Source organism: Lepidochelys olivacea (genome assembly GCF_965140295.1).
Source record: "Lepidochelys olivacea isolate rLepOli2 genome assembly, chromosome: 1".
Lineage (NCBI taxonomy): Eukaryota > Metazoa > Chordata > Testudines > Cheloniidae > Lepidochelys > Lepidochelys olivacea.
Window position 1 is genome coordinate 196,803,392 of NC_140411.1, and position 12,551 is coordinate 196,815,942.

The window sequence follows — 12,551 nt, forward strand, 5'->3', positions numbered from 1 at the left end:
CAAGTAGAGTAGGGGTGTTAGGGGACGAGAGCTGAGGAAGCGTTGTTCTAAATCAGCCATAAAAATGTTGGCATACTGTGGGGCCATGCGGGTACCCATAGCAGTGCCGCTGATCTGAAGGTATACATTGTCCCCAAATGTAAAATTGTTATGGGTAAGGACAAAGTCACAAAGTTCAGCCACCGGGTTAGTCGTGACATTGTCGGGGATAGTGTTCTTGATGGCTTGTAGTCCATCTTTGTGTGGAAAGTTGGTGTAGCGGGCTTCTACATCCATAGTGGCCAGGATGGTGTTATCAGGAAGATCACCGATGGATTGTAGTTTCCTCAGGAAGTCAGTGGTGTCTCGAAGGTAGCTGGTAGTGTAGGGCCTGAGGAGGGAGTCTACATAGCCAGACAATCCTGCTGTCAGGGTGCCAATGCCTGAGATGATGGGGTGCCCAGGATTTCCAGGTTTATGGATCTTAGGTAGTAGATAGAATATCCCAGGTCGGGGTTCCAGGGGTGTGTGTGTGTGTGCGAATTTGTTCTTGTGCTTTTTCAGGAGGTATCTTGAGTAAATGCTGTAGATGCTTTTGGTAACTCTCAATGGGATCATAGGGTAATGGCTTGTAGAAAGTGGTGTTGGAGAGCTGCTGAGCAGCCTCTTGTTCATATTCCGACCTATTCATGATGACAACAGCACCTCCTTTGTCAGCCTTTTTGATTATGATGTCAGAGTTGTTTCTGAGGCTGTGGATGGCATTGTGTTTTGCATGGCTGAGGTTATGGGGCAAGTGATGCTTCTTTTTCACAATTTCAGCCTGTGCACGTCGGCGGAAGCATTGTATGTAGAAGTCCAGTCTGCTGTTTCGACCTTCAGGAGGAGTCCACCTAGAATCCTTTTTTTTTTTTTGGGTAATGTTGGTAGGGAGGCCTCTGTGGATTAGTATGTTGTTCAGAGGTATTTTGGAAATATTCCTTGAGTCGGAGACGTCGAAAATAGGATTCTAGGTCACCACAGAACTGTGTCATGTTCGTGGGGGTGGAGAGGCAGAAGGAGAGGCCCCGAGATAGGACAGCTTCTTCTGCTGGGCTGAGAGCGTTGGAGAGCGATAGATTCAACCTTAACTCTCGATGGGAAATGGCGCTGTGTGCCACAGCTACACTTATGGTCACAGAATCAGCATCTCACATTTAGGCAGTCCTGTATCCCAGTTTCCCCATCTGCCAATTGTGATAATACTTATCGGTAGTTATCATGAGACTTAATTTATTCATGTTTGTAAACTCTTTGAGCTCCTTTTAACAAAAGACTGTATAGAAATGACTATATTAGAATACCACTACATAGTTAATTCTTATCTCAGATGCATAATAGTCACATTTGTGTACAAATCATCCACTACAAAAACATCATTGATTGACAGCAATCTCAAATGACATTAAGGCTTTGCCATAGTGTTATTAAAAGATGATATAAAGATAATGAGGGATTCAGCAGTATTCCAGCAGCAGTTGCACCAGTGCCAAATAAACAGATAAAATAGCTTCTTCTACTGAAGATTCTTATGTTTATACATCCCAGGATCTCATTAGCCCTTCTGGCCACAGTGTCTCACTGTGAGCTCATGTTCAGCTGACTATCCACCACGACCCCCAAATCTTTTCAGTCACTGCTTCCCAGGATAGAGGCCCCCACCCTGAGAGTATGGCTTACATTCTCTGTTTTAGATGTGTACTTCTACATTTAGCTGTATTAAAACACTGTTTGCTTGTGCCCAGTTTGCAAGCAATCCAGATGTTCTGAATCTGTGACTTGTCCTCTTTATTTGCCACTCCTGCAATTTTTCTGTCATATATGCAAACTTTGTCAGTGATGATTTTATGTTCTCTCCCAGGTTATTGATAAAAATGTTAAATATCTTAGGGCCAAGAACAGATCCCTGTAGGACCCCACTAGAAATGCACCCTCTTGATTCTGATGCTTAGGTGCTTTCTTACACTTCTGTGTTAGAGGTGAGCATAGTGTTGCTTGTCTACTTCAACACTGAGCCTACATGTAGTTTTGCAAAAATTTTATGCTCACCAGTATTTATACATATTTTGGTTGTCTTTATTTTTTCTTGTATGTGTAAATTTAGCTTTTATTAAATTTTATCAAGATTCATGGGTACATACTGTCTACAGTATTACCTTATGTTTGCTTTTTTAATTTAGTCTGTTGCAAAAACTGATTTATTTGAAATATATATAATTTTTGTATTTGACTGCTGTCTCACCATACTACTTAAGTATAGTTAATTAATATCTATGAACCTTGAACTTGTTGCAAACAGTTTTGAATTGTTTAATTCTTCAGTATATTTGATATCTCGAGTGAGGGACCATCCATTAATAACATATAAGGTGGATACTGGCCCTACTGAAGTAAATGAACTATGGATTTGCCCATAATTAACTTTTGCAGCACTTTTCATCCTTACATTTCAGAGCAGTTTACAATGAAGGGTAAAGTATTGTTTTTCTTATTTGAAAAATGGGTAAAATAAATGTGTTAGTCTCTAAGGTGCCACAAGTACTCCTTTTCTTTTTATAGAGAGATTAAGTGACTTGTCCAAGGTCACAAGCAGGTCAGTGGTACCGCCAGAAGAGAATGCAGGACTTCAGATTCCTAGTCTAGCATCCAACTACTGGACCATGCTGAGAATTTTTTTTATCTACAAAGGTTTAGGACATGGAAGGACAGGATGAGTTAAGAGATACCTGCTTTAACTTGGAATACTGCACTTGACAAACGTTAATGATGTTGTATCTGATTATAAAGTGAGTCTAAAGCAAAACTCTTTCCAGACCTTTCCAGAAGGGTTAGAGAAGGGAATAGAGAAGCACATCAGATGTATCTTTAGCAGAGGAGAATTGCAATTTATGTGGATAGTCGCCAAAAATGTAACTTAATTTATACACTTGCATACATGGACTAAGCCTGTAAAGTGCCATGCACACATATGGTGGTGTATAATCAGTAAAAGTAAAACAAGGCAGAAATTCCAAAGAATCTGTGGATTTTTCTGTTGTCTGCCCTTTAGTGGCATAGTGAGATGACTTGGGATGCATTTTAAAGTGGCTGTTTTTAATTGTTATGCAAGAGGACTTTAGGGAGTGTCAAGGGTCAGGAAAGCTCAACCAGCTACTGGCCTGCTCCCTTGCTAACTTTGCTGCTAGGCCACTAATAGGTCCAGCTGCACTGCCCGGAACTCTGATTAATTGCAGTGCCTGATTGGCTACAAGATCAGCTGTCCGATTTATAAGCCCAGGGGAACTCAGCCCCTGCTGCTCAATGTGCTTTCTTGTGCTTGCCTCACTCCTAGCCCTTCTCCTTCCTTGCTTCTCCCCTGCTCCAGCCTAGACCCTGCCTTGTACCTGAACTTGTTCCCAGCCTTGCTATTGCCTCAGCACCAGCCCTGCTCTGGCTTTACATGACTCCAGCTAACCTGGTTTTGGCTTGTGGCTCTGAATCCTGGCTCTGACTCTCTCACCTCGTGGCTACGATTACAGTTCTGACCCTTGGCCCTGGTTCTTGGTTCCGATTCTGTCGTGGCTCTGGCATTCATACTCTGACTCTAGTCCTTACCTCCTGCTCTGATCACTTGGCTGGACTCCTGCTCTGAACACTTGGCCTGACCACCTATGAACTGGTCCCCTGATAAGGAGAAATTTTAGTGTCTGTTGCAATGAATGAAAATCCATCAGTTTTGGAGTTAAATTATATGTAGGAGAGGAAGGTGTCTTCTAAGCTATACTTTGTTTCCTTAATATGTAAAGGTTTTGTACATGTTGAGTGTGAAAATTTCACAAAGTGGAGCAACAAGCATTGACAGCAGTTCTTCTTATGATGAAAACTGTAACTATTGACCTTTTTACAGAAGCAGACAGATGTCTACTGAGGAAGAAAAAAAGGTTTTAAAAACAATTGGTAATAGGTCAAAAAATTGTGGTGTAATTCAGGAATTCAGACCTGTCAAGCAAAATTATATTGGGTTTTGACTTTGCCAACCACATCGTGAAAAGCAGTGGTGCTGTGCAACTTGATTTTTATGTCTAGCTTGTCTGAGGGTAGGTCTTAAAACACTACAGCAGCATAGCAGTGCCATTGCAGCTGCGCTTGTTGCAGTGCTTCCGTGTAGACGCTACCTAAACTAATGGGAGGGATTCTCCCATTGGCATAGGTAATCCACCTCCCTAAGAGGCAGTATCTATGTCAATGGAAGAATTCTTCCGTTGACCTAGCACTGTCTACACAGGGACTTATGTTGGCTTAACTACGCTGCTCAGGGGTGTGGAATTTTCACACGTCTGAGTGATGTGGTTATGCTGACCTAATTTTCTAGTGTAGACCAGGCTTGAGAAACATTTAGGGTATGTGTATATTGAGGGGGAAAAAAACCAAGCCTCTGTGGCAGTGAGTCTGAACACAGGTCAACTGACTCAGGCTTGCGGGACTTGCGCTATGGGAGCGTAGATAGTCCTGTTTGGGCTAGAGCCCGGGCTCTGAAACCTAGCAAGCAGGGTGGGTCTCAGAGCCCCGGTTCCAGCTTGAGCAGGAATGTCTGCTGTGCTATTTTTAGCCCTGTAATGTGAGCCTGATTCAGTTGAAGTGGGCTCTGAGACGCTGCTGCCTGTCTTTCTGTCTTGTAATATAGATGTACCTGTAGGCTCTGAGAGGAGAGGTCTTTATTCCTGCTTTAATTGCTGACAACACGAAATTGTTTGAAAGGGTTTGGGGAGCTGCAGTTTCTCATTCAGGGCCTGAATGTCTTCTATGAAAACGCATTCACTGAGGGACCAAACCCCATGCATATGGTGTTCTTTAATGGAGGGAAAAGAGGAGGGTATCCTCTGCTTCCACCATTCTTTGCTGCTTCAGAAATAATGAGGTCCTAGAAGACTCACTTGGTGCTCTTCTTGTACTGCTCAATGGCCTTTTGAGGCTGTGCCCTGGGATAATTTATCAGGAATTCAGTGGGGGTTTCCCTGCAAAGGGATGTTTCACCCACTCTTCAGATGTTAGTGCTGCCCTCAGTACTTAGAGGGGGCACAGAGAAACCTGTATTTGGGTTTTGGCAGATACGTATGGAGGAAAAAGTGTCATTTATGGGAAGAGGGAACGTGGTCTAATGACTAGTACTGAGAGGAAAGTTCTTGGTTTTAATGATATGCCACTAATTGTAAGACCCTGTGACAGTCACTCAACCTTTCTGTACCTAAGTTTATGTATTTTTGCAATAGTACAATTTCTGTATACCTCAGAGGGGCTTAATTAGTGGTTACAAATCATTTGGGTCTTGTCTTGACTAATGCTTGGTCGACACTTAAGTTTTACTGGCATAGGTACTTTGGTATGGGGAGAGTGAGATTTCTTTTGTCTTCTTGCTGGCATAGCTGTGCCTGTATAAGCCCAAGTGTATACACAGTTATAGTGGTATAAAAATAGACCAGGCATATGCCAGTATAATTACAATTAACAGTGAGATTGACCTAGCTACAAGGCTGTGAAAATTTTGCACCCCGAGAGCTGTGGTTAGCTCCCGCTAACCCCCCAGTGTAGATGCAACTAAGATGATGGAAACATTCTTCCATCAATCTACCTCTGCTGCCTCTCAGAGAAGGGGATTAACTACATCAATAGGAAAAACCTCTTCCATAGTTGTAGGAAGCACCTATGCTTACAGTACTGTAGCTGTTGCACTTATATTATAGACATAGCCATAGCTTATGTTAGTTTGGGGGCCATAACTATGCTGCTAAAACTTTTAAGCATAGACTAAGTCTAGCACTTTCTAACATCACATCTTAAAATCCGAGCCTAGACAAGACCTTGGGAGAACCATGGCGAACCTTGTACCACCTGAAGAAAAAATATTTATGGAAAGTAGAATATAATTTTCAGATAGTTGTCCTTCATAGATTCCAAATATATTTCCACACACGCTTTAGAATCTTAGGTGCGGTGTCCAAAAAGAGATTTAGGTACCTAATTGCCATGAGAGGTGCCGGTGTCCAAAACTTAGAGAAATTAGCCGACTATACTGTTAGGTTGCCATTGGGCAGAGGCTGTGAGGATTTAAGTGCCTAAACTTTTCCTAATATATATCCACAAAGCTCCCCAATGTAACCAAGCTGCTTCGGTGCTTAGCTCATGTCTAACCCCGGCTGGATTAAAAAATTAAGTGTTCCCTCATCTATCTGGCTTGATCTTAGGCCCCATCACTCTCCTCTGCATTTTCTGCTGGCTAGCTTTTGTGAATCCCATTCTGAGGAGCCTAACTCTCTGCATGGACTAGGGAGCCTGGGCGCCTAACCTGAGGCTGTGAATTCCACTGGGCAGCAGGGTGCTTAAAGTTAGGTGTTGCAATGCTCAGCTAAATTCCCTTCATGGATTTAGCCCTATGGATCAAATAAAAGCCAGTTTAGTTCTTTTAAAAACCATTATGGTGATCTTAAATGTTACCCTCGCTAAGATTGCTGCTATAATTTTTTTTTTTTAAGTCTAGTAAATACAGAACCAAAGTTTACACAGTCTGACCTTCTGCATGGGAGAAGGGGATAATGGGGTTTTAAACTTGAATTCAAAGCTTGTGTTTCAGCCCAGTGTGACTTAAGGTTGCTTTTTTGATGAGTGGAAGTTTGTCCATTCCACCCAAACATCATTCCTTTTAGTGTTGGAGAACTCAGTGTTTCCATTTTGCATTGTGGAAGATTTGCATTTCAAATGTACATGCTGGTGTTAGAGCTCTGTATAACTGAGAATGAGTTGTCTTCCTGGGGGTGGGGAAAGATCCAGTGCATTCACATGATTTCATTGCTTACAAAGAACAGTTTATAGTGGTGTATAAATGTGTTCACAAATATTGGCTTTCCAAATGTACTGTTTTGTTATTTAAAAAAAAAAAAAAACACCAGCCGATCCTCAAACTACAGACTTCCATAGAATTTGGATCTCTGTTTAACTCTTACTCCAACTATGTATTATTTAGACTTTTTTGTGTGAGTGAGGTTAAACAGGATGTAGTCTATTGATAACAGAGATTTCCTGTCTCTCTCCCTACCCTCGCCCGCCTGGGTAGAGAGCTTGGGTTGAAGGAGGACTGTTGTAGCCTTCGCTGGCCAATCATCTGTTACATGTGTTAATAGAGACCCGCTGGGCATCAGTATCCCAGCATACATATACTGGTGAAAACTCCCTTAACCACATGGAGATATTTTAGGCCTGAGCTTCAAATGGCTGGATAGGACCCTTCACTGCAACCTTTAGACTGACTAATGTGACTTATGAGAAATGAGTGTTGTGGGAACAGAGGAAACTGTTGTGTGTGGGAGAAGATGTATTTTAAAAAAAAAAATGTTCCATAGTGATGAACAAGTGGCTCAGGCAGCATAATTCTTATGCAATCTACAAACTGTGAAAACTTAAGTATTTATAATTACATTTTGGGGGGAGAGGCAAGTGATGTGGGGGTTTTTTTTTGATACATTGATTTTGTCTGCTTAATTTTGCATCTGTTGCATACAGAAAGGTGTATGTGCTTTAATTCACACAAATCCATTACATGTGTAAGACTGGGAGTTACGGGCTCACTAAACAGAAAATCAGTGTAGTTTTCATACATTTTTTGATTGTGCAGCGTGTGCGCATGCGTGCAAGCCTTAAAAAGGATTTCATGTCTCATTGTCCTTAACTGGACTTTGTGCCTTCTAAGAGCTAAACATAGAGCAAAAGCCGTGGAACAGGGTAACAGTTTTCCCCTAGAGTTCGGAGAGAAAGGAACTGTAAATCATCATGTGATCTCGTTTGTGCCCTGAAAGAAGTGAGAAATTTTGACTTTGGGAGGTGGAAGGGGAAAGCAATTTAAACTGGCTTTTTTTTTTTATTTTAGTTTGAATCAAATGTTGGAGCTAGGGAAGGGAATTAAGGGTAAGAAATTAGTGTGATAGAGCAGTAGCCATTGAGAGCTTTGGGGGAGCCCTGCCCTATTCAAAATATTCATTGTTTAATTTAGAAAAAATGTAATTTTGAGATTTAAGAAATGTCAAGGTCTAATCTATAAATGATCCAATTGTTTTGGTTGGTGGGAGGAAAGATATTTTAAAGGTCAAGATGTAGTCTATTGTTTATACTGTAATTTTTAATGAAAAATCAATAAATTCATAAAGGTTTTGAGCTTGCAGATTTGTTTGAACTTGGACTGACATGAGATCACACCAGTCTGTTAAATCAGTGGTTCTAAACCAGGGGTCTGGAGCGCACTAGGGGGCCATGAGCTGGTTTCAGGGGGTCTGCCAGAATAAATCAGAGAGAAGGGCAGGTGTTTAGACTCACTGGGACCTGGGGCTGAAGCTACCCCCTAATGCCAGCCCTGGCTTTTAATCTACCAGATATGCAGAAAAAGAGTTGTTGTGGAACAGGTGGGCCGTGGAGTTTTTATAGCTGTGTGTGTGTGTGTGGTGCAGGGGAGGGCTCAGAAAGGAAAAAGGTTAAGAACCCTTGTGTTAGATCATTGATCATCACAGAGGTATGTACATAAAATATTATGGTCACTTTGGTTGAAAATGCATTTGGTTAAAAAAAAATTAAAAGCCAGCTTTTCAAATTTACACCTGCACAACTGAGTGCATATTTTTGCAGTTGCATAATTTACAGTGTGTGCATGTCTCACTATTACCTTCTGTTTCCCCATCTTTCTGCATTGATCTGTGGTACCTAGACACGTACTGAAATTCAAAGCTCTTTGGGAAAGGAACCATCTCTTCATTACATATGTGTATGGTGCCTACCACAATGGAGTCCTAGCTGGAGTTTATAGAAGCTACCACAATATAAATAAGTGTGTGTGTGTGTGTGTGTGTGTGTGTGAAAAATCAGGTTACATGTGCTCATGCATTTCTGGCTAACTACCAAACTGGCTGTGTGTATGGACAAATATGTGATTTACATGTGTACAAACATCGGGGAGAGGGGTGTGTGTGTAAGGGTGTCTCTCTCTGTGTAAGTAAGATGTACGCAAACGTGTGCAACCTATAGGAATTTAACTTTGAAAATGTGTCCCACAGTAAATTAATTATTGTTGTAAATTACATTTATTTACATTAATTTTATTTTCTTCCATGAAGAAATGTGTATGTATTCCATCTCATTAACTTTATTTTAAAACCAGTTAACAGACTTGTCTGATTAAAAATAAATATAACTTTTACTGATTATATCCTACTCCCAATGACATTTTTCCTTGATTCCTAATTTACGGATGTAATAAAACTGAATGTTTCTTTCCAGGCAATCTCCAAGTACATTGGGCTTAGCATATAAAGTGATATTTTCCTTATGTTATAATGCTATGAAAAATTCCTTCAACTTGAGTGTTATTACAAAGAAAAAATGCCCTTTTTGCTATCAGATAGTTAGGATCAATTGGTTAAATACATTTTTCTTTCTCAACACATATACTTAGACTAAATAATATCATTTAACACTTTGCTGGTTAAAAGCTTTGATCTTTTTAAGAATCATGACTCCAGATCTGTAGCTGCTGTTCAGTTTATTTTTCCATCCTTAACTTAAGAAATTTAGCACCCATATACCTGTTTGGCAATCTCTGGACAGTATAATACTTAAAATATCAAACATGGGAATATACATTTTAACAGGATTTTCTGTGCTATTAAAAGGAATTCATTCTGCGGGGCAGGCATAATATTCAGTCTCTGAATAAATCACTCCGTCTACAGTATAGAGTTCTAGTTTAATGCTTATTAATATTGTGTGTTGTGGTGTATTAGAACACTTGGCTCACTTACAACTTTTTTGGTGCTTCTTTTAATATAATTTTCCATGTTCCCTGAAAACATCTGGGGAATCTTGTGCCTCAGTAATTTGCAGGCTTCCTTGCTGGTGCTCCCTAGCAAAACACTCTTCTTTTAAAATCAATAGCTCTTCTGTTGTACTCTCTTACTTTCTAAGCAACAAATAATCACAATAATTGTTTATATGGTTCTTTTCACAAGTATGAAGATGCTTTCCAAATATGCTGCAACAAGCAGATCAGTCGTGCAAGCAGGTTGTGAGAGAATCCATGGCCTAAAAGTGCAGAGTTGCCTAAAATAGTAAGAGTGATCGCATCTGCCTCCCAGCGGTGCGTCTATTCCCACTAGAGTAGGAGGGTAATGAGCAGGACTACTGTCTGCTGCTGCTGAATGAGTGAGTGCCTTCAGCTCCCACACTTGATGGATGATTCTGAAGCCTGGACATGATCAGTTGGGGTTGTGTATCAGCCTGGGTCTGTCAGTGCTAGCTCATCTTAATTTCATATTCAGTGTGTTATTGACATGCTGTTAACACTGTGATATTTGCGTACATTTCATTGATTATAATAGTCTGTTTATAGAATCTCTCCAGTGTGCTCTTAATTCTAGAAAAAGGTCAAGTTAGTTGAATCTGGAAAACTAGTGTTTTGCAGACACTGAAATTGTGCCAAACAACAGCACAGAAGAAGACATTGCAACTTCTGCCTTTTGGAGAGGTCACAGCTCAGAAAAACTCTTTCATTCCTTCTGCTACTGCTTAAAATAGAAGGCAAGTTTGTACTTCGCCACAACAGCTGTTCACCACTATGTATGGTGCCAGTAAAAAGAGAAATATTTTTCATGGTTAGCTTCCTTTTGTAACATGTTTTGGTGAATTCTGCTAGCACTGCAGTTAGCATTGCAGTCCAAATACCGTTGTTTAAATCTTGACTCTGTAAGGACAGCCTGCTATTAATTTGTTATGGTACATGCTGATCCTAATGTACATGTCTCAGTTCCCAACTTCCTCTCTCCTAGTATAACTAGGAAAACACAAGTCAGAACTATGTTGTATTTTAACTGGTCATTCAGAGTGAGATTGTGGTGTTGGGATTTGCACTAGATCTAATTTTGTAGGCTCATAACTCTTTTGAAAGGATGCTTACTGTTAACAAAAGGGACTTTTGCGGGCCTGTGAAAAGTGCCATTTGCATTTGTATATTTGCTACATATACAAATGGGGCTGGGACGGTGCGTGGCCTGGGACCCCTGGTGGTGGTGGGGTTGGGCGGGTGGTGGTGGCGGATCTTCGTACCGGCTCCGACCCTGCAGCTCCTAGGGTGGTGGAGGCAGGGGCCAGGGCAGGGGCTCCTCCGCTGCTCCCACCACAAGCACCGGCTGCTGCAGCTCCTATTGACTGGAAACCACAGACAAAGGGAGCTGTGGGCGCGGGGCCTGCGGGCGCTGGCAGCATGCAGCACAGAGACTCCCACCGCCTCGACCCCAGGTAAGCGCTCCCCAAACGCCTAGCTCTGAGCACCCTCCCACACACCCAAACTGCTGCTGCTGCTGGCCCAGGAGCTGCCTGGCTCAGGGAGCCCCTGGGCCAGTGCCAGCCGCTGCAGAAGTCACATAAAGTCACCAGAATCCATGACCTCCATGACATACTCACAACCTTAATTACAGTCACTATAGGTGAAAGGAATAGGAATTGAAAAATGTTAACCAGTCTAAACTGAAGTGAGGTTTGTGTGGAAGGGACAAAGTAAATGCTTCATTGTTTTCTCTTCTTCCATCAAAGCTATAAGCTCAGTATTTAAGAACAATAATAAACTGGTAACATTTGCTTGTGATGGAAGAAAACAAATACATTTTTTTATAGTAACAAATTATATTATTGGAAGCTTTCAGAGAAGAACTCAATCTTTTTTTTTTTTTAAACTGAATGTGTCTGGTATAAACAGAACATACATTCTGCATATTGGTGTTATTCAGAGTGCAAAATAGTTTTGTGTATCCACCTTAATTTAAGAACTTTAGTTCAAAGTTTACACAGCCTGAGAAGAACTTTGTAATACACAAAATATTTTCCCTTTATCTCTTTTCTACATTTATCAATTCCTTCCACCAACTACTTCTTCCTATTAGAACAATAAAAATCTTCATAAAATAGCTAATTCATTATAACGAGGAGGAAAATGGATTGAATTTAAATAGAACTTCCATGTTTTTTTAAAACAAATACCCTTCTGGCCTTTTTTGGCTAATTCATGTCTGTACACAATGTAACACAATTCTCTCCACGTTTGGCCCTTATTCTAGCACTCCACTCCAAACCCGCATGACCTGCTGAGCTTCAAATTTAGAAAGGGGTCGAGACATTTTTCCCATCTTTAAAACTACATTAATCTGCTTACCTGTGCAACAGTAAGCAGCAGTATGAGCTAAGTCTCAAGAGCAATAATTTGAATCCCTTCCCCAACGTTGTGAAGTAGTGGGCTCTCTGCCAGAAAAAAATGAAGCCTAGGAAACAGAATGGATAAATTTTAAAATAAAAATCTTAACCTAAAAGCCCAATGTGGACAGGCTTGGCTCTTTCTTTTCTCATGTTTCTTTCATGAAAAATTCTACCTTTTTCATTTCTGTACGCCAGCAAAGCATCCCTGTCCATGTTTTTTTCCTCTTGTAACTCTCCTTTTCCTTACTCATTATCTCTTGGATTAAGTCCATTTT

General features: G+C 40.9%; 1 protein-coding gene across 1 annotated transcript in view; it reads left to right on the forward strand.

The window, feature by feature from the left end:
* The window catches only part of CBLB (Cbl proto-oncogene B), a 201,552-nt gene that overhangs the window by 33,259 nt on the left and 155,742 nt on the right, over nucleotides 1-12,551 (forward strand). The gene's annotated exons all lie outside the window — the stretch shown is intronic.